Here is a 27,231-nt window from a genome sequence, read left to right as displayed (position 1 = left end):
GGGAGCATTCAGGCTCACTTTTGAGAGTGCAAAAGATTATTACTTCTGAAAGTCTTCTTTGGTGAGGATACGAAGAGGTGGGTTGATGTCAGGGTTGGGGTGTGGGGATATTTGCCCTGAATGTGACATGCAGACAAAATAGTCATGTGTATTCATAAGCATATTTGAATTCTGAAAACTAAGATAAAATTGAACACAGAGCTCAGCCTCCAGTATGTGAATGCAAGAATCCTGTTTTCTTCATTTATTATTATTATTTTTTTATCACTATGCAAGCTTTGGGAAATGAAAGGATCACATTCTGCTATATATCAAAGCTTGATTCAAAGGGAAATTATTTGCAGCTGACAAAGGAAAACAAGGAAGGCTGGTATAAGGTTCTTGGAGAAGCAATTTAACTGGTGGTCGGCACTGATTTATGTGACATCTGGGATTTTTTGTGCAGGATAATGCAGAAATGCCTTCATGTGACATACCAGGGGGCTGAAGCATCAAAGGCAGATTGGGCAAGAGGTTGCCTCAGGCTGCTCTGTGCAGGGAGGCTGGGGAGGAAGCAGTATGTAACCAAGGCCCCAGGAAGGCCATGCAGAGAGAAAACGTGGGTGATGTGAGTTAGAAACTGTGGGGCTTTAGCCTGGACATCTCTTGTGACTCTTGTTGGAGGGCAGCTGACTCTAGTGGAGCAGAGATAGACCATCCCCAGCCTGTCCACAAGCTTCAGGGATCCCATCAAACCTCACTGCTGGGCAAAGCTCAGTAGCTGACAAGAATGAATTTTTTGCCCCTAAACTAAAGAAAGGATTGTCCTCAGGTTATCCATTCTCCCCCCAAATCCTAACCCTCACTTTCTTTAGGTTTTTAGACAGGTTAGTGCACCTTAGGGCCAGAGAGATACTAGAGGGATTAAGGCTCTTGCCTTGTATGCAGGGGACCTTGGTTTGATCCCCAGCACCACCCACTCAGCATGCCCTGGGATTTACATTGACTCTCCAGTCTGGTTGGTGGAGAATCTTCAAGAGTGGGCCTTATTCCTCCTGAGTACCTGCTTGTTGGGGAAGGGAGTGCCCCCACCTCAAAAACAAAACAAAAGAAAACACAGTGCATCTCAGGAATCAACCAACAAGGGGATTTTTATTGCTTAATCTGGCCTGAAATGGTCTGGTACCAATCTTTCCTTAAAAAACGGGGGCATTCTATTTTTTAAAAAAATTTTAGGGCCATACCCAGCGGTGGATCACTTCTGGCCCTCCACTCAGGGATCACTCCTGGCAGTGTGCAGGGGACCATATGGGATGCTGGGGATTGAACCCAGGTCAACTGCATGCAAGGCAAACACCTAACCCTCTGTACAGTCTCTCCTGGCTCTGTGTTCAGGAATTACTACTGGTGGTGTTCAGGGGGCCATATAGACACCAGAGATGGGGTCGGCTGTGTGCAAGGCAAATGCCCTACCTACTGTATTATTGCTCCAGCACCTCTCCTCTTTTTTCCTTATAAAAACTTGCCAAAATCTGTAAACAACACAAGTCTCCAAGAACAGAGGACTAGATAAAGAAATTATGGTACGTACATATAATGGAATACTCCTCCCCTTTTAGAAAACATGAAATCCCAGCAGCCTCCTCATCCAACCTGCACCACATTAAGCCCACTTGCTGCTCCACTACCCCAATATGTGCCATACTAAGAACACACACTATAGCTCTTGACAGATTGACTCAATAAATAACACACTGCTTACAGTTATCCTTCCTGTCATTCTGTGAGGTCAGGTAGAGAAGGCAGAGAGCAACCTCTAGCTTAATCCCTCAGCATTATCAAAGGGACTAACTATGAAGACTCACCCCCAGCACAAGAAGAACACTAGAAAACCAAATGAGAAAATACATAGAAACCCACCAAGTTCAATGAGCAAAAACAATATCACTGAAGACATAACCAACACACGTGTTTAGTGACACTGTGATGAGGATGTTCAATAAGTTCAAAGAAATTATAGCTCAGGTAGTTAGCAAAGTACAAGAAAGTATGATAATCAAAATAGAAAAATTACTACAGTTGGAAATGACAGAAATGAAGAACATGGTAAGTGATATAAAATAGTCAACAAGCTCTGAACAGCAGAATAAAAGAAGCTGAGCTAAAGATTGAGGAACTCCAAGATGAGGAGAAAACCACAAGGAAACAGCAGAAGGTGGAAAATAGCCTGTGAAGAAATGAACAGCATACCAGAGAACTATGAGGTATGTTGATGAGTAACAACATAAGAATCACTAGAGTCCAAGAAGAACTCATTACTTGATCACTTGACATCCCGTTACTCATCAATTTGCTCAAGCAGGTGCTAATAACGTCTCCATTCGTCCCAGTCGCATGCTAGTGTAGCCCAATGGCGTCTGCTCGCTAGAGGAATCTGAAGAGCCTCAAACAGATTGTTCAGGGTCTTGACGAAGAAGTCTGACCATCTCATAGATGGGCGGCCAAGTGATCCTTTGAAATCCCGTGGAATCCAGTCAGTAACGGTTCTAATTCAGCAGTCTTCTCCAAATCGCTTTACATGTTCAGCCCATCTGATTTTTGATGTCTTGGCAAACGAGACAGCATTCCTGATCTTTGATCAATGGAGGTCAGAACTCTGGATTCTTTCTCTCACTTGAGTGAAGTGTGATACTCCAAGCACAGCTCTTTCAATTCCTCTTTGGGAGATCCAAATAGTGTTCTCATCCTGTTTTTGTAGGGCCCAGGTCTCTGAGGCATATGTTAATAAATGAACGGTGGAGTCGAACAGATGTGCCCAGAGTCAGAGGTTCTTCATCCTCTTAGCTATTTTTTTGACGCTCTTGAAGGCATTCTAAGCTGCTCTCTTCCTTCTGTGCAACTCAGGTGCCAGGTCATTTGTCATGTTGACTTCTTGATCTAGATACACATAATGATTGCATTCAGAGATTTTCATTCCATTGAGAGCAAATGGAACATCAGGAATGAGTCCGTTTCTCATAAACATTGTCTCCATGAGATTCAGCTGTAGTCCTACCTTTCCACACTCACAGTCGAAGTGGCCAGCATTTGTGCCACTTGGCTAATGTTTGGTGTTATTAGAACGATGTCATCAGTGAAGTGGAGGTGGTGTAGTTGCCGACTGTCTATCTTCACTCCCATTCCTCCCCATTCCAGTCGTTGCATGACATTCTCAAGGGTGCCACTGAAGAGTTTTGGTGAAATGGTATCACCCTGACGAACACCCTGATTTGACGTTGATGATCACTTCCTTGTAGAATGGTGAGATCCTGGTAGTAATCCATAAGACAGCTCATGGAGGATCCTGATGTATTGAGTTTGAACACCCTGTTTGGCTAGGGCTTCGATGACTGCTTCAGTCTCAACAGAATCAAAGGCCTCCTTTAAATCAATGAACCTTAGACAGAGCGGCATCTTGAACTCCTGAGAAACCTCAATGAGCTTGGTTATTATGTGGATATGGTCGATGGTATTGAATCCTTTTCAGAACCCGGCTTGCTCCCATGGTTGTCCTTCATCTAGTGTTCTGCTAATCCTATTCAGGATTATTCGAGTGAACAGCTTGTAGACGATGGACAACAGGCAGATTGGGTGATAGTTGCCAATGTCGTGGATGTCTCCCTTGTACAGTAGAACAGTCCTGCTGGTTTTTCATTGGGACGGAACCTTGCATTTAGACAGGTATCATGTGAAGAGCTGATCCAGCGTATTGATGAGTACTGATGGCAGATTCTTCAGGTGTTTGGGTCTGACTTTGTCTGGGCCAGGTGCTGTTTGCTTCTTTACCGACGAGATGGCGTGTCGAATTTCAGAAGGGAGAATGTTGGAAATGACATATCCATCCTGCAGAATTTGGTATGTGGGCAGGTGGACATGGCTATCGAAGAGATTTGAGTAGAAGTCATTGATAATCTTCTCCATTGCCCTTCTGGAAGATGTGAGAGATCCATCAGGACATCGGAGGGCAGTTATCTTGGTCTTGTAGTTGGCGAAGGACAGGTGGGCATTGCGAATGCTTTTCCTGGTTTCTGCTGCATGGGCCAGCACTGCTGCTCTTCTCTCTTTGAGGTCTTCCTTTATTGCTTCTCTGTATTGCTTTGCGAGTGCGGACATTTACTTGTGGTTGCTTGAGGCTCACGCCAAGTCACATTGGTGAATGAGCTCGAGAGTTTTCAAAGACAGATGTCTTTTTGTGGCTTTCTCTCTCGCAGCATTTCTTGCACAATGATGGAGGTGCTGAACCAGTCAATCATATTCTTCATCAATGTTGTCAACGATGGTATCTTCCCATGTTGCCACAATAGTGCCAAAGAGCTCCCAGTTGGTGGTCGTTCTGGGAGTTCTCTTCTTAAACTTTGCAGCCCTTTCTCCCTGCTCCATGAAGTAGAATTTTGCACGAAGGAGATGGTGGTCCGATCCCATCTGGAATTTTGGGATGACAGCGACATCGGTCAGGCAAAATTATCTATAGAATATGATGTGGTCAGTTTTGTTGTGGAACTGTCCACCAGGAGACTCCCATGTCCAACGTTTTGATTTGGCCTGCTGGAACTGTGAGTTACCATGGATGGTTTTGGTTGACATGATGAACTCAGATATTCTTTCTCCCTGTTTGTTCCATTCTAGGCCATGGGTCCCTATGTGGAGTTCTTTGGCTGATCTTCTCAGTCTCATCTTGGCATTAAAACCACCAACAGTGATCTTGTAAAAGGTGTGAGCTTCTTTAAAAGACTTCTCCAGCTCCTTTTAGAACGTCTCAATTTCTTCTTCATTGTAACTGGATGTTGGTGCGTAGACAACAAAGATAGAAACTGCTGGCTGTGAGCCACATATATTCAAGTGTAATCATCCGATTCTGGTTGTTAGGTATTCGAGTGAATCAATGTTCATGGCCAAGTTCATGAGGACAAGGACACCAACACTACCAATTCCTGTTTTGTTGTATGTTCCAAGGAACAGTTCTTCTCCAGTGTCGAAAATGGCGTGATGTGGTTGATGACCTCTCATCTTGGTCAGACCAATGATGTTGTACTTGATCTTTTGAACTTGCACCATCAGGTCTTCGATGGATGCATTTGATGCCAGGATACGTGCATTGAAAGTACAGACAGTTATTTTAGTCCTTCTTCGTTTTGGCAGGCTATTTTGGCTATAAAATTTTATAAGCCTCTCCTTCCTCATCCTTTTTAACGCTACCTATTGGGAGCTCTTTCAAGGTCAGGGGAATGAGACCCATTGTATTTACTGTTTTTGGCATATCGAATGCACCACGGATAGCTTGCCAGGCTCTGGCAAAAAAAATAATAATCAGAATAGGAGCCTATTAAACCCAAGGTATCTCTTCATACTGAAGCAACCCTGGTCTCTGAAGCTGCTGAAGATGAAAATGAAGGGGACAAAAAAATAAGAAGAAAAAAAGGAGAGAAAGAAGAAAAAGAAAAGGAGAAGAAGAAGGACCAAGAAAAGCCACAGTTAAAGCTATGCAAGAAGCTCTGGCTAAGTGTAAAGAAGAAGAAGAAGACAGAAAAGAGAAGAGGAAGAAAGGATAAAAAAGGCTTGAAGAATTAGAAGCCAAGTGCAAAGAAGAGGAAATATTGGAACAAGAAAAAAGGGAAAGGAATAAACAAAAGGAAAAAGAAAGAAAAGAATGTTTGAAAAAAGAAGGGAAACTTTTAACTAAATCCCAGAGAGAAGCCAGAGCCAGAGCTGAAGCTACCCTAAGAAGTTCTGCAAGCTCAAGGTGTTGAAATGCCATCAAAAGACTAATTGCCAAAGAAAATACCAATTTATGAGGATAAAAAGAAGAAGAAAATACCACCACAGATAGAAAATAAAGAAGTATCTGAACCAGTAGAAATAAGTTCTACTATAGATGTTATGGAACAAGGAGAACTGAAAAAGAAGAAACTCCGCCACCTGTAGAACCAGAAGAGGAAGAAGAAACTGAGGATGCTGGTTTAGATGATTGGGAAGCTATGGCCAGTGATAAGGAGAGAGAACAAGGAAACACAGTACATATAGAGTAAAAGAAAATCCTGAAGAGGAAGAAGAGAAGGAGGAGATGGAAGAGGAGGAGAAAGAAGAGAGGGAAGAGGAAGAGGAAGAGGAAGGAGAAAGTGAAGGCAGTGAAGGTGAGGAAGAGGATGAAAAAGTTTCAGATGAAAAAGATTTGGGGGAAAACATTAGACAAAAAGTCAAGTAAATTAATTAGCTCAGAATTTGAGTATGACTCTGACAATGATCGAACCAAAGAAGAAAGGGCTTATGACAAAGCAAAGCGAAGGATCGAGAAACGGCGACTTGAACATAGTAAAACTGTAAATACAGAAAAGCTGAGAGCCCCTGTCATTTGTGTACTTGGACATGTGGACACAGGAAAGACAAAAATTCTAGATAAACTTCGTCACACATGTACAAGATGGTGAAGCAGGTGGTATCACACAACAGATTGGGGCTACCAATATTTCTCTTGAAGCTATTAATGAACAGACTAAGATGATTAAAAATTTTGATAGAGAAAATGTACAGATTCCAGGAATATTGATAATTGATACTCCGGGACATGAATCTTTCAGTAATCTGAGGAATAGAGGAAGCTCTCTTTGTGATATTGCTGTTTTAGTTGTTGATATTATGCATGGTTTGGAACCTCAGACAATTGAATCTATTAACCTTCTGAAATCTAAAAAGTGTCCTTTCATTGTTGCACTCAATAAGATTGATAGATTGTATGACTGGAAAAAGAGTCCTGACTCTGATGTGGCTGCTACTTTAAAAAAGCAGAAAAAGAATACAAAAAATAAATTTCAGGAAAGGGCAAAGGCTATTATTGTGGAATTTGCACATCAGGGCTTGAATGCAGCTGTGTTTTACGAGAATAAAGATCCCCGCACTTTTGGGTACTTGGTACCTACCTCTGCTCACACTGGGTGTGGCATAGGAGTCTCATCTACCTTCCTGTCGAGTTGACTCAAACGATGCTGAGCAAGAGGTTTGCACACTGGGAAGAGCTCAGGGCACAGATCATGGAGGTGAAGGCTCTCCCAGGAATGGGCACCACTATGAAGAACTTAAGGGAAGGAAAATTCGATGAAGAAGCATTAGTTAAGGAAATCATCTATAAGAACTTTCCAGAGGTGAGGATTGCAGGCACAGAGATTCAAGAGAGCCGAAGAGTCCCAGTGAAAATAGGCTCAACTAGGAAAACTCCAAGACACTTTATACTCAAAATGACAAAATAAAAAAATAGAGACAGAACACTGACAGCAGCAAGATCAACAAAAAGAGACTGACATATAAAGGAAAGTTCATAAAATGTACAGCTGATCTATCAAATGAGACTACAAGTCAGAAGAAATTCTACATGGAAGGACATAGTACAAAAATTCAATGTAATGAACATCTCACTGAGAATACTCTATTTAGCTAGATTATCATTCAGATTTGAATGAACTGTACAGAATTCACAGAGAGACAACAGCTTAGGGCATTTATAGCCTTGAAACTAGTTTTGCAAGAAGCATTAAAAGAGCTCCTTTAAATGACAGGAGAAACTTCCCATCATGTGGCATTGAGTATGGCACTCACTAATGGTGCATATGGTTGACCTATACTAGATTAAAAAAGGTTAAATATATAGCAATTAATCATCATAGATAGATTTTTATTAATTTATTTTTAATAATAATATTTTTTCTTCTTTTAGTTATTTTGGACCAAGTAATATGAAATAAATTTGTTATATGTCTGCCAAGGGGGTAAAAAAAGAGAGCTTTATTTACAACAGAGAAGATATGTTGATTAGTGCAATAAGATCCAAGTACAAAATAAAATTTAATGCAATATGTTTTAGATGTCAGAGTTGAAAAATTACTTATGTAAATAAGAACAGGAATTATACTATATTGTATTAAATTAGTTAAATTTATTTACTTACACAGGTTAAAATCATGTAGCAATCAATCAAATTGACTTCTGTTGACTTACTTTCTGATAATTCTATACACCATTTCTTTAAGTTTTGTTGGCACAAGCAATATGAAATAAATTTGTTATATGTCTGCCAAGGGGGCATAGTGGGTGATCAGGGAACCTGGGAACACTGGTGGAGAGAATGGGACATTGGTGATGGGATTGGTGAGAGCACTGAACCCTAACCACTAGACCACCAGGGAATGATAAGGTGGTGGGATTGGTGTTGGAACATTATATGCCTAAAAATGTTCTATGATGAACAACTTTGTAAATTACTGTTTTTTTATTCATTTAAAAATTTATAAAGTAGTTCACAATATTTGATTACATTTACTATTTGAACACCAATTTCACCACCTTTTCACCTTCCCACCACCATATTTCAGATGTTTCCATACTGAACCCCAACCCTGCCCCAAAGCAGAACATAAATAATTTAATTTTTATTGTTTGTTATGAAAATGCTCCAAAAAAGTTTCTTTCAAGGTAAAAGTGTGAAGATTGTTGTATTTTACCCAGGGGCTTTTGAACCCTTCTATAAAAGATCACTAACATGTTGTTAAAGGTTGAGCCTTGGGGCTGGAGTGATAGCACAGCGGATAGGGAGTTTGCCTTGCACGCGGCCGACCGGGGTTCAATTCCCAGCATCCCATATGGTCCCCTGAGCACCGCCAGGAGTAATTCCTGAGTGCAGAGCCAGGACTAACCCCTGTGCATTGCCAGGTGTGACCCAAAAAGCAAAAATAAATAAATAAATAAATAAAGGTTGAGCCTTGTGTGCTTTCATATATATATATGAATTTGTAAAAAAATATATTTCTCCCTAAGATTAGTTGCCTCCTACTTTAAACCCCATCAAACATGTTGCAGTACTCTTGGAGTATGCACAGTCCAGGAATAGGTTCACTTGTGGATGAGGCTTGGCCTGAGTGTGTGGAAGAGCAGCTGTGAGCATGGCAGTGGTTGAGTTCTGGAGGTTTTTGGCTGCCAGGGCTGGGTCCCTTGGGGCAGCGGTGGTGATGGGGGTCCACCCAACCCCCTCTGGGGTGCCCCAAGTGAAACAACCTGGCAAGGGGTCTGGCAGCATAGTTATGGAGAGCATCATGTAATGCTTCCTTCCGGGAGAGGACATGCATCTGGATGGTGGCCGATGACAAGATTATCTTGCTCCAGCCAGAGGTGGCTTATGGGCATAACTGCTGCGTTGCCAAAGACAGAGGGATACTGGGCAGAGCATCTCTGCTCCTGGCCCTGTTGAACCCAGAGTTCTCAGTCACAAAGTCCCACATACCTGGGTTTTCTGGGGATTCACTCATGGGTGAGGTTCGGTCCGACCCTGTGGAGAATGACATGAGCATGGTGGTGGTTGAGTTCTGGAGGCTTTCGGCTGCCAGGGCTGGGTGCCTTGTGGCAGGGAGAGGTCTCACTTGCCCCTTTCTGGGGCCCCCCAAGTGAAACAATCTGGTGCGGGGTCTGGTGGCATGGTTATGGAGAAAATCACTATGCATTAACAAAAAAATTTTTTTAAGTAAGAAAATATGAAATCTTGCAATTTGGTGCTTTGTAGATGGATCTGGATATTATCATGCTGAGTGAATTAGTCAAAAAGAGACAGACGGAGAGACTAGTCTCTTTCACACGTGGGATATAAAGAAACATAGTAGGGGAATAACAAACACCCAAAGACAACAGAAATTGAGAACTGGTCTTTGGATAGGAAGCTTACCCTGACAAGGAATGGTACTGGTGGACACTGAAACAATGGTGGAGGGAAGTAGACACTTTGGTGGCGGGTGTATGCGGGAATGTTTTAGACATGAAACCTGACATTAATAGTTTTATAAACCATGATGCCTAACGTATACTTAACAAATGAAACAAACTTAACAAAACAGGGGCTGAAGAGAGAGTACTGTGGGATGAGTATTTGCTTTGCACACAACCAATCTGGGTTCAATCCCTGGCATCTCATATGATTCCTTGAGCCCTGCCAGGAGTAATTCCTGAGTGCAGAATCAGGAGTAAGCCCTGAGCATTGCAGGGTGAGGCCCAAAACAAGCAAACAACTCCCCCTCCCAAACCAAAACAAAGAAAAGTTATCCTTTCAGCAAACAAGCAGACAAGAGGCTGACTATGAGGGCAAGTCCGCCATCTCCCATCTGCTGATCTGTTGCCATAAAGTTCTTTCTGTATGATGTTTCTCGTTTCACCAGCCCTGAAGGGGCTGTGGAACTGAGCCTTTGTGGGCTACAGCAGCTCTGACTTCCAAACGGAAGAGAGTGGATGCAGGTGGGGACATACTGAGTCCTGAACACTGGACATCTGAGATCTGAAACTTGCCTAAGTTACCTGACGAGAGAAAAAAAACAGAAGAGCAGAGCAGAACAGAATTAAACAGAATGGAACTAAATGAAACAGAACAGAACAGAACTATAAAACAGAACAGAGCAGAACAGAACAGAACAGAACTATATACCAGAACAGAGCAGAACAGAACTCTAGAACAGAATAGAACAGAACAGAACTACAGGACAGGACAGAACTATAGAGCATAACTGAACAGAACAGAACGGAACGGAATGGATTGGAATGGAACGAAATGGAACAGAATGAAACTAAATGAAACAGAACAGAACAGAACTAGAGAACAGAACAGAACAGAACTAGAGAACAGAACAGAACAGAACAGAACAGAGCAGAACAGAACAGAACAGAACAGAACAGAACAGAACTACAGGACAGAACAGAACTACAGAACAGAAAAGAACAGAACAGAACTGCAGAACAGACCAACAGAACAGAACAGAACAGAACTATAGAACAGAACTACAGAACAAAACTACAGAATAGAACAGAACAGAACAGAACTGAACTGAACCAAACTGAGAGGCTCTGAAATAGCTTTCAGGACTTGGGCACATGTTCTGCAGGCTAGAGCCCTAGGCTCAATGCCAGCACTACCTGAGAACCACCAAGAATGATGTCTGTGGAACAGCCCATGAGCACCGTCCAGTGTGGTTCTCAAACACAAATAAATGAAAACGTGTAGTAAGAATTTAAAAGATAAGGGTTGGGGAAGCAGTGCAAAGGGCTGGCACCCATGCCTGGTACACCCAGGTCCCTCAGCCTCAAGCACTGCATGGCCCCTCTCCCTCAAAAGTGGGCCCTGGAGTTAGAGAGGACCCTAGTGGCTTTTATTTCTGTGAGCACAGCTGGGCTGGAGCACTGAATCATCAGGCCTGTACAGCTGACTGAATATGCTGAGCAAAGCTTGGGAGAGTCCGGGCACCCATTGTCTTGCCCCCACTGTAAAAAAAAAAAAGATAAACTGATTCTTAGAGCCTTTTAATTTGGTACTCAAATAATTCTCCTTTGTGATACTTAGTTTCTTTTCTTTAACTGTTAACTTTTTTTTTTTGTAATCCCACAAATCCTTTCCTGATGCTTTCACCTAACAAAAACTGTTCCCATGATATTTGTATCAGCTTTCAGAAACGGTCTAATTTTCAAGATTTGGGGGTTTAACCCAACTGTCGTATTCATATCATCATTGATACCTAAAGCTGTCATCAGTGGGAGGTAGTTTAGCTGGGTAAATATATTGCAGGATTTTTACGTAACAGTGGTGATTGGATTTATGTTGACTGTGGCTAATCATAAATGTTTATGATATTAAATGGGCTTCATCTGCAGCCTGCAGTATTGCCAGGAACTATAAAGTCTTTGTGAATTTTGTTTTGTTTGGGGCCTACTCCTGGTGGTATCCAGTGCTTACTCCTGGCTCTAGGCTCAGGGATTAGTCCTGGTGGGCTTGGGGGAGCCTGTAGGGTACTAAGGACAGAATCTGGGCTGACTGTGTGCAAGGCAAGCACCTTATCTGCGGTAAGTCTCAAGCCCAGAATTATAAATCCTTCAGAGAAGGAACTCTATCAATGTTCTCTCTGGTGGCTTAAACACCTGTCCATTTCTTTTTAATATAGATACCACACTTATATACATGTACTAAGTCTCAAATCCTTCACTTTTTTCCTCTTTAAATTAATTTTTATTAAGACCCCATGATCTACAAAATTGTCCATAATAGGATTGTTCAGACACAAAGTATTCCAACCCCAATCCCATGGCCAGTGTTCTCTCTTTTCGATCAAGGTCCCCCAAGCCCGCATATAACAGGCATGCATCAGGCATATAAAAAATTATTTCCTATTGTGTCAACAAAATTTTGGTGCCAACAAAATTTAAAGAAACGGTAAGTGAAATTTCAGAAAATAAATCAAGAAAAGTCAATTAGTGATCATTTTCCCCATAGGTAAGAATCATATAGCAATCATTCCTTTTTCCCTACCTGGAAGGCTACCGAATGTAACCTGCCCACACGGCAGAGTCTGGTAAACTCCCCGTGGCGTACCCAATATACCAAATACCAGTAACAATGATGGGTCTCATTCTCCTAACCCCAAAAGAGCCTTAAATATGCACTTTTTAAAATCTCAGGACTAGGACGAAGGAGACGTTACTGGTGCCTGCTCGAGGCAATCGACGAACAACAGGATGATCGAGATGGTGATCGTGATCCTTTTTCCTTTACAGAAAACTTAAGATGTTCTTTTTCATGCTCTCACAGGTTTGGCATAGAAGACATGACAGCCTGTCAAATACCTGAGCTCTGTTTTATTTGTCTCTTATAGTAATAATAACTAAGAAAAGTTCTTTCTTCAGTTGCTCCTAAGAAAAATTCTGTGCACAGAGGGGGATCTTCCCAAGTGCTGCTCAGGGGGTTGGGGTCTCTCCAAAACATGGATTTGTGAGGTAATCAAGTCTTTCAAAATTTGATAGATCTCATAATGCCAAAAAAATTACATTAAAATTAATATCATCACCCGATTTATCAGACAGGTCTTTAAGTTTGGGGAAACTTCCAAGACACAAGAAACAAATCTCTCCCAATGACACTCTGCTCTGCACTGTGGCCTGACTGTGTAGTGCTCTGGCCTGAGAGTGAGAGCTAGCTGCTCAGCTCCTGTGGCAACAGGGGTCACCAGGGCCCAGCCTCTAGAAACAATTTTTTTTTCTTTTTGGGTCACACCCAGCGATGCACAGGGGCTACTCCTGGCTCATGCACTCAGGAATTACTCCTGGTGATGCTCGGGAGACCATAAGGGATGCTGGGAATCAAACCCAGGTTGGCCGTGTGCAAGGCAAATACTCTCCCTTATATGCTATCACTCCAGCCCCTATGAACAATTCTTTAGTTACATAAAAGTGAAATATTTCACATGAATATTTTCCGTTCTGGTTATTTCCATATAGATAAATTCAAAGGAATGAGATTACTGAGTTTATGGTCTTAAATAATCTTAAGACATTTTTTAAAGTCATAAATTATAACAAATTATTTTTTATTTACTCTTTTTCTGTTGAATAAAAATATTCATATATAGGAGACTTTTTATACATTTGATAAGAAAAGCAGATATCTAATACTTTTTTTACTTACTAGTATTCCCTCCATTTTTTCCTTATTGTTGTGTTGACTCTAGCCGCATGCTCTCTGTGGGTTTTTCATATTCAACTGTGATGCTATCAGGGGTCACACATAAGGTTGTGCTGTGCACACATTTGGCTATGAAGCTTGTGAAGTTTTCACTCCTTTAACTGTTATACTCACATATACGTAGCCAGTACCACATATGGCACCACATACAGTCCATGTATCATATCAAATATAGTACCATGAGCACTTCCAGAAGTGATCTCTGAGCACAGAGCTAGGAGTAAGCCCTGGGGAAAAGTTTGGTATGCCCCCTAAAAGAGTATCCCCCCCCAAAAAGCTGTCAAAAAATCAATGTCTGATTTTATAATGCTGTACATTGGTCACCTAGAAAATATGGATTTTTTAGGTAATCAAGTCTTTCAAAACTTGACAGATCTCATGATGCTACATGAAAAAAATTGCAATCAATTAATATCATCACCCAACGTATCAGTAAAGTTTTTACGTTTGGGGAAGCCTCCAAGATACGAGTTTTTTATTTATTTATTTATTTATTTATTTATTGAATCACCATGGGAAAGGTTACAGAGCTTTCAGGTTTAGGTCTCAGTCATGCAAATATCAAGCACATTTCCCTTTACCAAAACTTATTTTTTACCATGAAGAACCCCAATAAAACCCCACCCCCCACCCCTCCCAGTCCCTGTGGGGCAGATGAATTCTAGTTAACACTCTATCTGCTTTGATTAGATAAATTGTTTCAATAAAAGATTCACCACTATTATTTAGAGTTTACCCCCCCCCCCCCCCCAAATCAGACATGCTGACAAAGCATTGTGAAGTGATTTGCTTTCTACAGCTGGGTTCAAGAATTATATGTTGGTTTTGGATTTCTGCTATTTTACTTATTGACCCTGGAAGTATTTCTACTGAAAGTCAGATAGTTAAGAAATTGGTTTCTGTGCTCTGGAGTCGTGGCCGTGCTGGAGAGCCGCTAGTGGGGGGCAACTGGTGGCCTCGGTAGGGCGTGAAGGGCGGACCGAAACGCCCCCCTTCCCATGAGGTTTTAGTTGCCCCCAGTCCCCCAGCTCATACCTGCTGTCCACAAGGCTCCCATGCGGCCGCCATCTTTCTTTCCAGAGAGGAGAAGGCGACTGGGGCAACACCCTTTCCCCTCCGGACAGACCTGATGGCCTGGATTAATGCATAGTCCGTTCACTTTTCTGCTCCAAGCTGCCGGGTTCTGCATTAAGTCCTTGTGCTTCTGGGGCCGTGGCCGTGCTGGAGAGCCGCTCGTGGGGGGCAACTGGTGACCTCGGTAGGGCGTGAAGGACGGACCGGAACGCCCCCCTTCCCATGAGGTTTTAGTCGCCCCCACACCCCCGGCTCATACCTGCTGTCCACAAGGCTCCCATGTGGCCGCCATCTTTCTTTCCAGAGGGAGGAGGGCGGAGGGGACTAACACCCTTTCCCCTCCGGACAGTCATGATGGCCTGGATTAACGCATAGTCCGTTCATTTTTCTGCTCCAAGCTGCTGGGTTCTGCATTAAGTCCTTGTGTTTCTGGGCTGTGGCCATGCTCCAAACTTAACTATGATTTTCAGAGAGAAACGTTGGGTGGTTTACTTCCCATGGATCACTTTGTATATAGAGAGATGTCGCGCGGCCGCGTGAGCGGCCGCGCGGTTTTGAGGAAAAGTCCAAGTTCAAGTTCAAGATACGAGTTTTAAAAATTCCAATGTTGCCTTGAAAGATTTAATTTTATCACTGGGAAACATTCTGTCAGTTATCTTTATATTGGTGATAAGCTTGCTCTAATTTCTAAAAAATATCTGTGGGATACCTGTCGCACTGTAGCACTGTCCTCCCATTGTTCATTGATTTGCTCAAGCCGGCCCAGTAATGTCTCCATTGTGAGACTTGTTGTTAGTGTGTTTGGCATATCAAATACGTCACAGGTAGTTTGCCAGGCTTTGCCGTGCCGGCGAGATACTCTCAGTAGCTTGCCTGGCTCTCTGAGAGGGGCGGAGGAATCGATCCTGGCTCAGCCAGGACAGCTGCTTGCAAGGCAAATGCCCTATCGCTGTGCTATCACTCCAGCCAGGAAGTGAAAATCCAGAGTTTTTTATTCTGCTATTATTATTTTTTTTAAATAAATTTATTTATTGAATCACTGTGAGAGCTGTTACAAAGCTTTCAAGTTTAAGTCTCGGCCATACAATGGTGAAACACACGTCCCTTCACCACTGCATTTTCCACCACCAAAACTCCCAATATACCCCCATCCCACCCTCTCCCCTACCTTTGTGGCAGATGATTTCCACATTACTCTCTCTCTACTTTGATTGCATTCTATATTTTGACACCAGACTCACCATCACTATTTGGAATTTTACCCCAACACTCAGATCTGCCGAAAAGGCAACATTAGGCAATTTGTTTTCTATTGCTGATTATGAATAGCATATGATATTGTGGCCACGCGATTTTGGAATTCTGAAGTTTTAATAATTAAATCTGGAGGGATTTCTGCCAAAAGTCACTGGGTTCCGAACTTTGTTTCCGAGTCACTGGGATCATGGCAGCTAGATCAGTAGCCAGACGGCTCGTTCGTGCGTGGCACCTCAGGGTCTCTTTGGGGAGGGGGAGGAAAGGACTGGCTCCACCCCCAACCTCTGAGGCCCCACGTGTCTGTTCACTGTGGGCCCCTACCTGACTGTCCATTGGCCTCTGGAAGATGGTGGCGACTGAACCGCTAGGGGGAACAGGTGAAGGTATTCTGCTATTCTTTCAAGTTGAAGTGATTGCTCCATGAACAAGAGGCTAGTTTAGCTCAAAGAATCACAGAGATTATTTACTCTCAGGACAACCATCAACCTGCCCACGCTGAGCCTCATATTCGGGACAGCTCATATTCGTCCTACATAAGGGGGGGGGGTAGAAGGACTCACGCTCCCAAACAGAGCCCAGGGAGCTGAAAACTTCCAGAACTCAATTGCTGCCATGCTCACTGCTGATTTCCACAGGCCTGAACTAGCCTCATCCATGAGTGAATTTGCTGAAAAACTCAGGTCTGCGGGTTTTGTGATGGAGATTTCCAAGCTCGCACAACTTCGGGAATGGACCACTGTGAGTTCACAAAGTAACAGGTGGGGGATGCTGCTGCAAAGTGTGTGTGTTAGGTGGCCCAGAGTCACCTCCCCACATCCCCAGGTCTCACTAACAAAGAGACAGGGAGATGGGGGACCATAGCCTGATGGTGAAAATGGCCCGATTAATGTAGAGCTGCTAGCATGCTGAAGGGGGTTGAGGTAAGGACATAGGTGTGATTGATCATTTACATAGGTAACAATTGAATCCTGAGTCAAGTAATTATGACCAAGTAATTATGCCCACTGTATCACTGTATCACTGTCTTCCTGTTGTTCATCGATTGCCTCGAGCAGTCCCCAGTAACGTCTTCTTCATCCTAGCCCTGAGATTTTAAAAAGTGCCATATTCGAGGCTCTTTCAGGGTCAGGAGAATGAGACCCATCATTGTTACTGGGTTTTGGCATATTGAATATGCCACGGCGAGTTTACCAGACTCTGCTATGCGGCAGGATACTTTTGGTAGCCTGCCAGGTTCTCCAGAGTAAGAACTAGATGATAAGATTCCAGGAGCAGGGTTTTATAGTCTCTGGGTCTCGGCCATTGATGGGATTACACGGCGCAGGGGGCAGTTGGTGGGTGTAACGCCTACATACTGGAAGGTGGGAGATCTGGATGGAGGAGGCCCCAGTTCCAATGCAAGCAGGCTTGGAGATCTATGCCCCGGGTCCCGCACACCTGGGTTCCTCGACCAGTTCCTTCATGCGTGAGTCTCATCCAAACGTGTGGAGAGTGGTCTTAAGCATGGCTGTGGCTGGAACCGGAGGTCTTCATTGTGCCCAGGAGTAGATATATTTCAGAATCAATCAACTCCCAAACATTAGGAGCATAGCATTGATGGTCTTTCTGTGTTTAACCAAACGACATGGCTTTATAATAAAACATAAAAAGGCTACAGGGGAAATAGAAAAGCAGGTACAAATACACAGCATTTCAAAATATAAAGCAGTACAAATACAAAGTTCAGAATTACCAGAAAGTTTTGACTTATAAGTAATCAAGACTGACTAGGGGACCTGTGACACTTAGAGATAAAATACAAAGGAAAGGTTAAAGATAAACATTAACTAAATTAGGGATGATAGCAAGAGCATGTTAAGCTTCTCTGGGAGGAAGAGAGGAGGCAATTCACTGATGAAACCTAAAGCACTTAGGGTTAATATCCAACACAAAGGAAAGGTTGAAGATAGACTTTAACTAAATTAGGGATGTTAGCAAGGGCATGGTAAGCTTTTCTGAGAGTAGGAAAGGGGCAATTCACCAATGAAGCCTAAAGCACTTAGGGTTAATATCCAACAGGCCACCTCTTCCCATCTCTCTGAGCTTCCAGGAACCTGGCAATCACACCTATGAACTGCCTCTGGCACCATATAAGGTCATTAACAGCCATGATCCAGAGACTCACAAATAAATCTTGAAGGAGAGCAACAAGCTGAAGAGATGCCTCTGGACCCCAAAGTCACCAACCAGTTAAAAACTTTAACTCTAGCTGTATCAACCTACTTAGAATTTTAGAATTCCTGGAGCAACATCTCATACTCTACATCACTGATATACCAGGAGTAGCACACCACATTGGATGGGGTGTAAAGTGCAAGGCAACTTATCTCAATTAATACACACACACACACACACACACACACACACACACACACACACACAAGCACAAGGCTCAACCTATAAAAGCATGGTAGTAAAACCTCTTATACAAGGGCTTAGTGGCTCTAGGTAATATACAACAGTCTTCACACACTTTCTTCTAAGGAAAGTTTTTGGGATCATTTTTAGCAGATTTATTACAAGCAGTGCAAAATAAATTATTTAGGGCCTGCTACTAGAATAGGTTTGGATGGTGGTTGGGAAAATTCAAAATGTTGGTGGTATGGGAGCCTTGTGGACAGCAGGTATGAGCCGGGAGTGTGGGGGTGACTAAAACCTCATGGGAAGGGGGGCGTTTCGGTCCGCCCTTCACGCCCTACCGAGGCCACCAGTTGCCCCCCGCGAGCGGCTCTCCAGCACGGCCAGGACTCCAGAACACAGAAACCAATTTCTTAACTATCTGACTTTCAGTAGAAATACTTCCAGGGTCAATAGGTAAAAGAGCAGAAATCCAAAACCAACATTTAATTCTTGAACCCAGCCGTAGAAAGCAAATCACTTCACAATGCTTTTTCAGCATGTCTGATTTGGGGGGGGGGTAAACTCTAAATAATAGTGGTGAATCTTTTATTGAAACAATGAATCTAATCAAAGCAGATAGAGTGTTAACTAGAATTCATCTGCTTCACAGGGACGGGGAGGGGTGGGGGTGGGGTTTTATTGGGGTTCTTCATGGTAAAAAATAAGTATTGGTAAAGGGAAATGTGTTTGATATTTGCATGACTGAGACATAAACCTGAAAGCTTTGTAACCTTTCCCACAGTGATTCAATAAATAAATAAAAAAAAAAAAAAAACAAAAAAAAAATGTTGGTGGTGAGAAGGCGTAAACATGGTGGGATTGGTGTTGCAATATCGAATGTAATAAATTATTGTGAATAACTTTATAAAATTAAAAAATTTAAAAAAAAGACAAGCATCAAATTCAGGTTTAGGCCATAAGTGTGGCACCCTCACAGACTCCTTAGTCACTGGTTGGCATCCTGAGGAGACTCACGCTGAAATGTGAGAGCAAAGAAAAGGATGACTTTCATAGTTTGTTAAGGTTATTATTATTTGTTTGTGTGTTTCCATAGATTGAACCCTGGACTGTGTGCATCTGAGGTCTCTACTCTACCAGTGAGCCATGTACCAAAGCTTCAGAGTTGTTTCTTCTTTTTCAGTAACTTATTTTAAATTTTTGTGGTGGTGGTAGTGTTGTTGGGAGTTTTGCGTTGTTGCAGTGCTCACGCACTTGATCAATGGATGTCTTGGGTCACAAACTGCTGCAGTATAGGGCTTAGCCCCTGGCTGGGCCAGGACTGCAATCTGGAAAGTGCTTCCCACAGAGAGAGGGAGCATGGGACAGAGCAAAGAAGACACCCAAGGAGGAACAGGAGTTTTGTAATAGGATAGATACCATCGCTCCTGCCTGTTTCCTTGGAGCAAGACTCCAGGTGCAGGCCCTGGAGATGGAGAGAATCCCAGCCAGGCTGTGAGTACTGAGGTAAGGGCAGGAGACTGAGGAGTCTTCCTGTTATAGAATGTTTATCCTAAAACCTCTGCCATAGCCTGTCCCCTATGGACCTTCCCAAATCACAGAGGTTGTCTTAAAGCACGGCCTCGCTCCTTCTTTTCTTGCATGGCATCGGTGATACTTCTGATGTGTACCTGATGTTTGTGGGAGCTGGTTGGAGATGCCTGATGATAAAAGTGTAAATTCTGGCCTGGGTAGTGCTGAGTTCCAGGTATACCTGGAAAAAGACCAATAGAGCATGAGATCTGGTGGGGTGGGCCTTATATTAACTGTTAGAGACTAAGCAAGACGCTTGTTCTTTGTTTATCCTTATTATACTTCTGTTTTCGATAGTAAGTAGGATTCAATAACTAGTAGATAAGTACTAGTCATCTGGGGCTTCAATGAAACATCATCACACTGGGAGGTCTAAATAATAGAAAATTGTTCACAGTCCTGGCACTGGAGTACCAAGATCTAGGTGCCAGGTTTTCTGAGTCCTCCTGAGACTTCTGTCCCTGTCATGAGAAGGTTCTCTCTGGGCCTCACATAGTTACCCTCTGTGTGGGTCTGTGTCCTAATGTCCCCTTTCAATACAATATGGGCATGTTGGATTAGGACCCACTTTAACAATCTCATTTACTGTAATCTCCTCCTTAAGGTTTGTATCTCTAAATATAGTCACATTCTGAGTACTAGAATTCCAACACATACATTTAAGGGGATGGGATTTGAACTATAACAGTGTGAGACATGATCTGTTCCCAAGAAAAATGGGAATCGATGAAACCTCCCAAAGAGAATGTTTCCTTAACATGAGCATCTGTTTATTCATTGTGGAAAATAAAAGTTGTTTGTTCATTTTTTAGTTTATTTTTTGGCCACACCTGGAGGTTATTGGGAAACACTAATAGCTTTGTGCTCAGGGGTCACTCCTGGTGGTGCTTGGGTATCAAAACAAGGCCTCTTGCATGTGAAACATGCATAGCCTATTCAGTTATCTTTCTAGTCAAAGGAATAAGTGCTAAGTGCTTTTTTTTTTTTTTACTAGGAGGGGTAGAGCACAGTTTAGTTTACATATAGTGGCACTCAGGAGCTATTTCTGTCTCTGAGCTGAGGAGTAACTCCTGGTGGTATTCAGGGGACCTTATGCGTTGCCAGGAACCAAAATGTGTTGCCTACATTCAAGATATGGGCCTTAGCTCCTTTATTACTTCTTTGACCCAAGACAGAAAATAACTTTTTTGTTGTTGTTTTGGGGCCACATCTGATGGTTCAGAGCTTCTGTGCTTGGGATCACTCGTGGCGGAGTCTCAGGGTCTGTATGTGGTGCCAGCGATCAAACTAAGGTTGGTAGTGTGCAAGGCAAATGCCCTACCCACTGTACTATCATTCCAGTCTAAAGAAAGGAAGATTTTTGTGGTGGAAAAGTTTTGGGTACACCCTGGCTTGGGCTCTGCAGTCACCAGGGTGGCTAATGAGAAGGAGATATCCTGAGTAAACTAGGGGATTGTAGTGGACTTTTTCTAGTTAATGCTAAGTTGAAAGCAGGGACAAAAAAAAAAATCAGGAAACTTTCAGTTATTGATCAAATTCTGGCCAATTGGGACTAATTATAGGGGCTATTATTTGGCCTTATGGATTGATTGTAGTGAACAGTCTGGTTTCCTGTGCTGGAAATGGAAAGCCAACTCAGTGTGACCTCTATTTAACATTGTCCTGGAGGCACATGCAATTACCAGGGAATGAAATAGAAGATGTGGCACTTGGTCAGGAGAAAGCTTAATCACCACTTTTGGTGGAAAATGTGCTAGCACATCTGGAAGGCCCAGAAAGCAGACAGAAAGCAAGTCTATATAAGAAAACCAAAATATACTTCTACATAAAATAATATCTGAAGACAATACACTAGAAGAAAAATAACTCGTGTAATAGTATGTAACTTGTACTTAGAAGTACTATTAAGAAGAAATCTATAAAAATATACATGAGAACTATAAGAGAGATTTGAATTTGAATACAGGGGATGATAAATTCCATTCTGAGGTTGAAAAACAGAAAAATTTTAAAGTGTTAATTATCTTTAAACTACTCTGTACTTGTAGAATAATTCCAATAGTAATTTTACAAACAACGAAATTAATTCTAGTGCAAATGTAAGCTACAAGCCCCAGGCTTTGCTGAACTTGTGATTTTGACAACCCTAGAAGAACATATCTGTGTATATTACAGGATAGAGGACTTCTCAAAATATCCAAGCTCATCACAATTTTGGAAGGCAATTAGTGGCAATTTGACCCTCCACTATATCTTGTTTTTCGAATGTGTTAGTAAAGACCACATATATTATTATCTTGCAAATTACATTTCTAAGTTGTATTACAATATAATTGGTTTCTTTTGTAATTCTAAGTACTTATTTATTCATTAAAAGCATAGTTGAGGTGGGCACTGTGACTCCATCTTTTCCAAAGACAACTCAGCAATAACTTCTATCCTACCAGCTCTCTGCAGTGACCTTGTGAAGACCTTGTCAAGTGGTGTCTACATCTTGGACTCTGAGATAGCCCCAGGAACCCCCTCATAATCAACAAATTGTAGGGCAGTCATTGCTAGCCATTGCCTAACTCAGGAGACGGGGAAGAATCCTCTTGCAGTGTTGTCACAGTCCTTGTAGAGTGCTCACTCTTTCTCATCCAGGAGAATCCCAGGCCATGTAGACAAGCTATATGTTGGCACTCTAGGTAACAATTTGATAGCCAACTAAGTCTACCTCTTGCTAGGTGTGAGTGGAATAGCTTCCTACAATTACTCTGAGACTAATTTCCAGCCGAAGGTTCTATTTTTGTTACAGGTAGATAGGTAGAGGTGCCCTTGAGTGTACTTTGGGAAATAATAATAAAACTTATGAAGAGATCCCCTGGCCCTAAAATAGCTCAGAGGCTTGAAAGTCGCATCCTTTGACATACAAATCTCAAGCTCTTAGAAGAGGAGAAATTGAGGCACTGCCCAGATGCGGAAATCTAAGGCCCAACCCAGGGAAAGGTGGACCCCTCAGAAAGGTGGACACCTCAGAACAGGAGAAGCTACAAAAGAATCTATGAGACTATTTAGAGATCATCAACAGTGCAAGGATTTCTATGAAAAAAAAGAACACACACATTAAATTTTTTTGTGTGTATTTTTTAAAATTTTTATTAGTGAAACACCATAAGGTACAGTTGTAGATTTACAAATTTTTGTGCTTGAGTTTCAGTTAAACAATAATCGGGTACCCATCCCTCCACCAGTGCCCACTCTCCACCACCACTGAACCCAGTATCCCTCCCACCCCCCATCCCCCCAGAACCAACTATTAAAAAAAAAGTCAATTACTTGGTTCTGTTTAAAATAAACAAAACTATGAAGACACGAATAATACCATTGACAGATGATAATGAAGACACCGACATTCTGAACCTAGCTTCTTAAAACTGTGGGTCACAGCCCCATGTGGAGGGGTCACAAATGTTGTTTTCATATGAATCACACATTAAATTTTATGTGTGTAAAACTCCTATCAAGACTCTGGCCTTCTACTTCCTCCCACAGAGATCCAAGGTACCATGGAGCATCCTATTCATACTGTGGACCCATAGATTCACAAGCACAGTAAAGGATGACAACTACCCACCACAGCATCTGTAGTGTACCAGTGAATGCAGGTAACAAGGTGTGTGGGCATAATCAGAATGGGGCCAAGGTCAGAATGAATTTTTTTTTTTTGCTTTTTTGGATCACACCCGGCGATGCACAGGGGTTACTCCTGGCTCTGCATTCAGGAATTACTCCTGGTGGTGCTGGGGGATCATATGGGCTGCTGGGAATTGAACCCGAGTCGGCCGCGTGCAAGGCAAATACACTACTCGCTGTGTTATTGCTCCAACCCCCAGATTGCATCTTTAAAAAAAATTCTTTTTTAAATCAAATCACTATGAGATACACAGTTACAAAGCTGTTCATGATTGGATTTTGGTTACACAATGTTCCAAGACTCCTCCCTTCACCACTGTATATTTCCCATCAGCAATGCACTGATTTCCCTCCTTCCACCCCTTACCTCCAGTCTGCCTCTATGGTAGGCACTTTTCTTTTCTTCTCTCTCTCTCTCTCTCTCTCTCTCTCTCACAAGAAATTGCATCTTAATCGCAATTTCTCAGGGCTCAGTCTGGAGATGCCACTGCTGCATTTTTGACCTAGCAGACTGATAGTCCTGAGAGCCACAGGTAGCTGCCTCTAATGTGGAGGGCTCATGCCATGAAAGTGTTACTGGTGGCTCAGTATATTGGGGAGCAAGGAGGTAGACTCGAGGAAAGAGTGCTTCCACTTCTCTGCTCAATCCACCTCTGCCAACAGTGATAGGGAAAATGCCGGGTATAGGTTAGGACTGAGCCTACCGACTCCCTGTTCTTCATGGGGTACGAGTTGATCCTTGCCACCTGATTTCTTGGGGAGCCGTGGATTCATACAGGAGTGAAGAATTGCTCTTTGTAGGACAGCAATTTCAGTAAAGGCATCTGAGTCTGTTACCTTTCCAGCACAGAAATGAATTCCAGGAGGAGGTGAAACGGTAAAAGCCAGTCAGTTTTTTATTAAAACTTACTTAGAAAGATGTGAGGGGAGGGAAAGCGAAGTAGTAGTTCAAGAGAGAACAAAGGCTTCTCCAGAAAGAAAAAAGCAGAGACATGAACAGGAAAGTGAGATGCATGTTCAAGGGAGAACACGGGATTGAAGAGCAAGCCCCAAACGGCTTTTTGGAGGAGCTTTTGTACAATTCTTCCAAATGTTTCTTTTCCTGCAATTTTGTGTGCATAAAAGTTAATCTGGGCGTTTGTCACAGGAAAGTCTTGCACTCTTGATGATATTTTAATAATCTCATAGATTCTTATGTAGCTTCTACTTTTCTGAGGGACCCACATTTCCCTGGTTGGGGACTTGGATTTCTGCATCTGGGTGGTCCCACAATTTGTCTTCTCAGAGTTTAGGATTTGTATGTCAAAGGATATGGTCTTCAGGCCTTTGAGTTACTTAAGGGCTGGAGCGATAGCACAGCGGTAGGGCGTTTGCCTTGCACGCAGCCAACATGGCTGACCCGAGTTCGATTCCTCCGCCCCTCTTGGAGAGCCCGTCAAGCTACCGAGAGTATCTCGCCCGCACGGCAGAGCCTGGCAAGCTCCCCGTGACGTATTCGATATGCCAAATACAGTAACAACAAAGTCTCCAATGGAGACGTTACTGGGCCCGCTCGAGCAAATCGACAAACAACGGGAGGGCCTTTACCTTTTACCTTCCTCTCCTCTCCTCTCCTCTCCTCTCCTCTCCTCTCCTCTCCTCTCCTCTCCTCTCCTCTCCTCTCCTCTCCTCTCCTCTCCTCTCCTCTCCTCTCCTCTCCCCTCCCCTCCCCTCCCTTCCCCTCCCCTCCCCTCCCCTCCCCTCCCCTCCCCTCCCCTCCCCTCCCCTCCCCTCCTCTCCTCTCCTCTCCTCTCCTCTCCTCTCCTCTCCTCTCCTCTCCTCTCCTCTCCTCTCCTCTCTCCTCCTCTCCTCTCCTCTCTCCTCCTCTCCTCTCCTCTCCTCTCCTCTCCTCTCCTCTCCTCTCCTCTCCTCTCCTCTCCTCTCCTCTCCTCTCCTCTCCTCTCCTCTCCTCTCCCCCACTCTCTTGTCATTTAATTTATTGATATTTTCCAATTTTCCCCTTAAACTTTATATTAACACTGTGGTTTACAAATTTGCTTATGATGATTTGTTACAGACCCAACACCACAACGATAGCCCAACACCAATCCCACCTCGATTAAGCCTTCTCTCCACCATTGTCTTTTTGATTTTCCCAACCACTCCTTAAACCTGCCTCCATAACAGGCCTCAATAATTTAATTCTTCTTGTTAATATCAACAAATTAATATCAATAATTTGCTAAGAGACTGATCAAAAATGTTTTCTTAGAAGGAAGTTAGTGAAGATTTTTGTAGCTCACCTTGAAACCGTAAGTCCTCATATGAGAGATTACTAAGATGTTGTTACAGGTTAAGCCTTCTGTGTTTATGTTTTATTAAGATCGGTTGCCTTCTATATGACATCCCATTCAAACTAGTTTGTTACTACTAGTTTACCAGTGTTGTAGAGTTTGAGATGTCATATGGCTGCAAATGCGGCCATGTGCTCCAAGAAGTCCAAAATTTTTAATGGGGTGATACCGCTGGAATTAAATTTTCAACTGGGGGGGGGGGGGCTTTGGCAAGTTTTCATGTTTGCCAGAACTTTGAGAAGTAGAGGGAAATGGGGGAAGATAGCCCACCCTGACTCTGTGAAAGCCTGGAGATTTAAGTTTCAAAACCCACACACTTGAGTTTTTCAGCAAATTAATTTCTAGGCGAGGCTCATCTCAAGCAGTGGAGTCCAGTTGTGAGCATGGCAGAGATTGTGGAGTGTGGAGGTTTCTGGCTGCCAAGATTGTGGGTGGGTGGGCTCTGGGCTGACCCACCCAACTAGGGCATCTCTTCTTAGGTTTTATTTCCCAAAGTACATTCTAGGGTACTTCTACCTGTATACCTGCAACAAAAGGAAAGGCTCATGGACTCTTCAGCTGGAGTCTAGTATTAGAGTAATTGTAGGCAATCTTGATCAACACCTGGGGTCATCACCTTGGGTGGGGTTATCACATTACAGAGGAAAAACAAGTTTAAAACCTTGCCTGAGGTGACAAAGCCTTGGCCTCGTAGACACATGCATTAATTCTACCACCTCAGTAACCCTTCAGTCTGGAGATCATGTGTTAGAAATTGACCAAATGGTTCCACTTTGGGCTTAAACAAACAATTTAGAACCCATCAAAATTTCATCTGATAAGAGCCGTGTTTCAAGTGAGCATGTAATCAGAACAGATGGAGAATGAAATTGTGGCTGAAAGCCCCTTTTAGCGGATCTAATTACCAAGACCCAGTTATGCAGTGCAGAGACTGGGAATCACAGGCAAACAGTCCACTAATTGGTTTTGATTTTCTTACCAATTCATGTAGTTACACTTTTATAATTGGAGGCTGCTCATCACATAATTTTTCTTTGGTCAGAAAAATTTTTACCAAAAGAGGTGGAATGATAACAGCCAGTAGGAAAAACTTCATCCCTGCCCTGCCCTTGCAGCTTGGGGAGGAAACCCCATGCTTGGATAGGGGGTGTCTCTCCTGAGGATGTGGTTATGGGTGGACTCCCTGTACTGTTCCACCACTTCCTAAGTTCTGATATTATCAGTTCTAAAGGGTTAGCTTCAGATCTGCTGTGCCCTAGATAGAACAGTTTCAGACAGATAGGTAGGGGGTTCCCTGGTTATGTACTCTTGGGAAATAATAAAATTTGGGAGATCTCTTAGTCCTGAAGTAGCCCAAAGGCATGAAGACTCATACCA

At 42.9% G+C, this 27,231-nt stretch overlaps 1 pseudogene; it reads left to right on the top strand.

The window, feature by feature from the left end:
- The window catches only part of LOC130034937 (eukaryotic translation initiation factor 5B-like), a 97,250-nt pseudogene that overhangs the window by 62,211 nt on the left and 7,808 nt on the right, over positions 1 to 27,231 (top strand).

Source organism: Sorex fumeus, unplaced genomic scaffold (assembly GCF_029834395.1).
Source record: "Sorex fumeus unplaced genomic scaffold, SorFum_2.1 ptg000063l, whole genome shotgun sequence".
Lineage (NCBI taxonomy): Eukaryota > Metazoa > Chordata > Mammalia > Eulipotyphla > Soricidae > Sorex > Sorex fumeus.
Note: the sequence above shows the minus strand (reverse complement) of the source record. Positions and strands in the feature narration are given on the sequence as shown.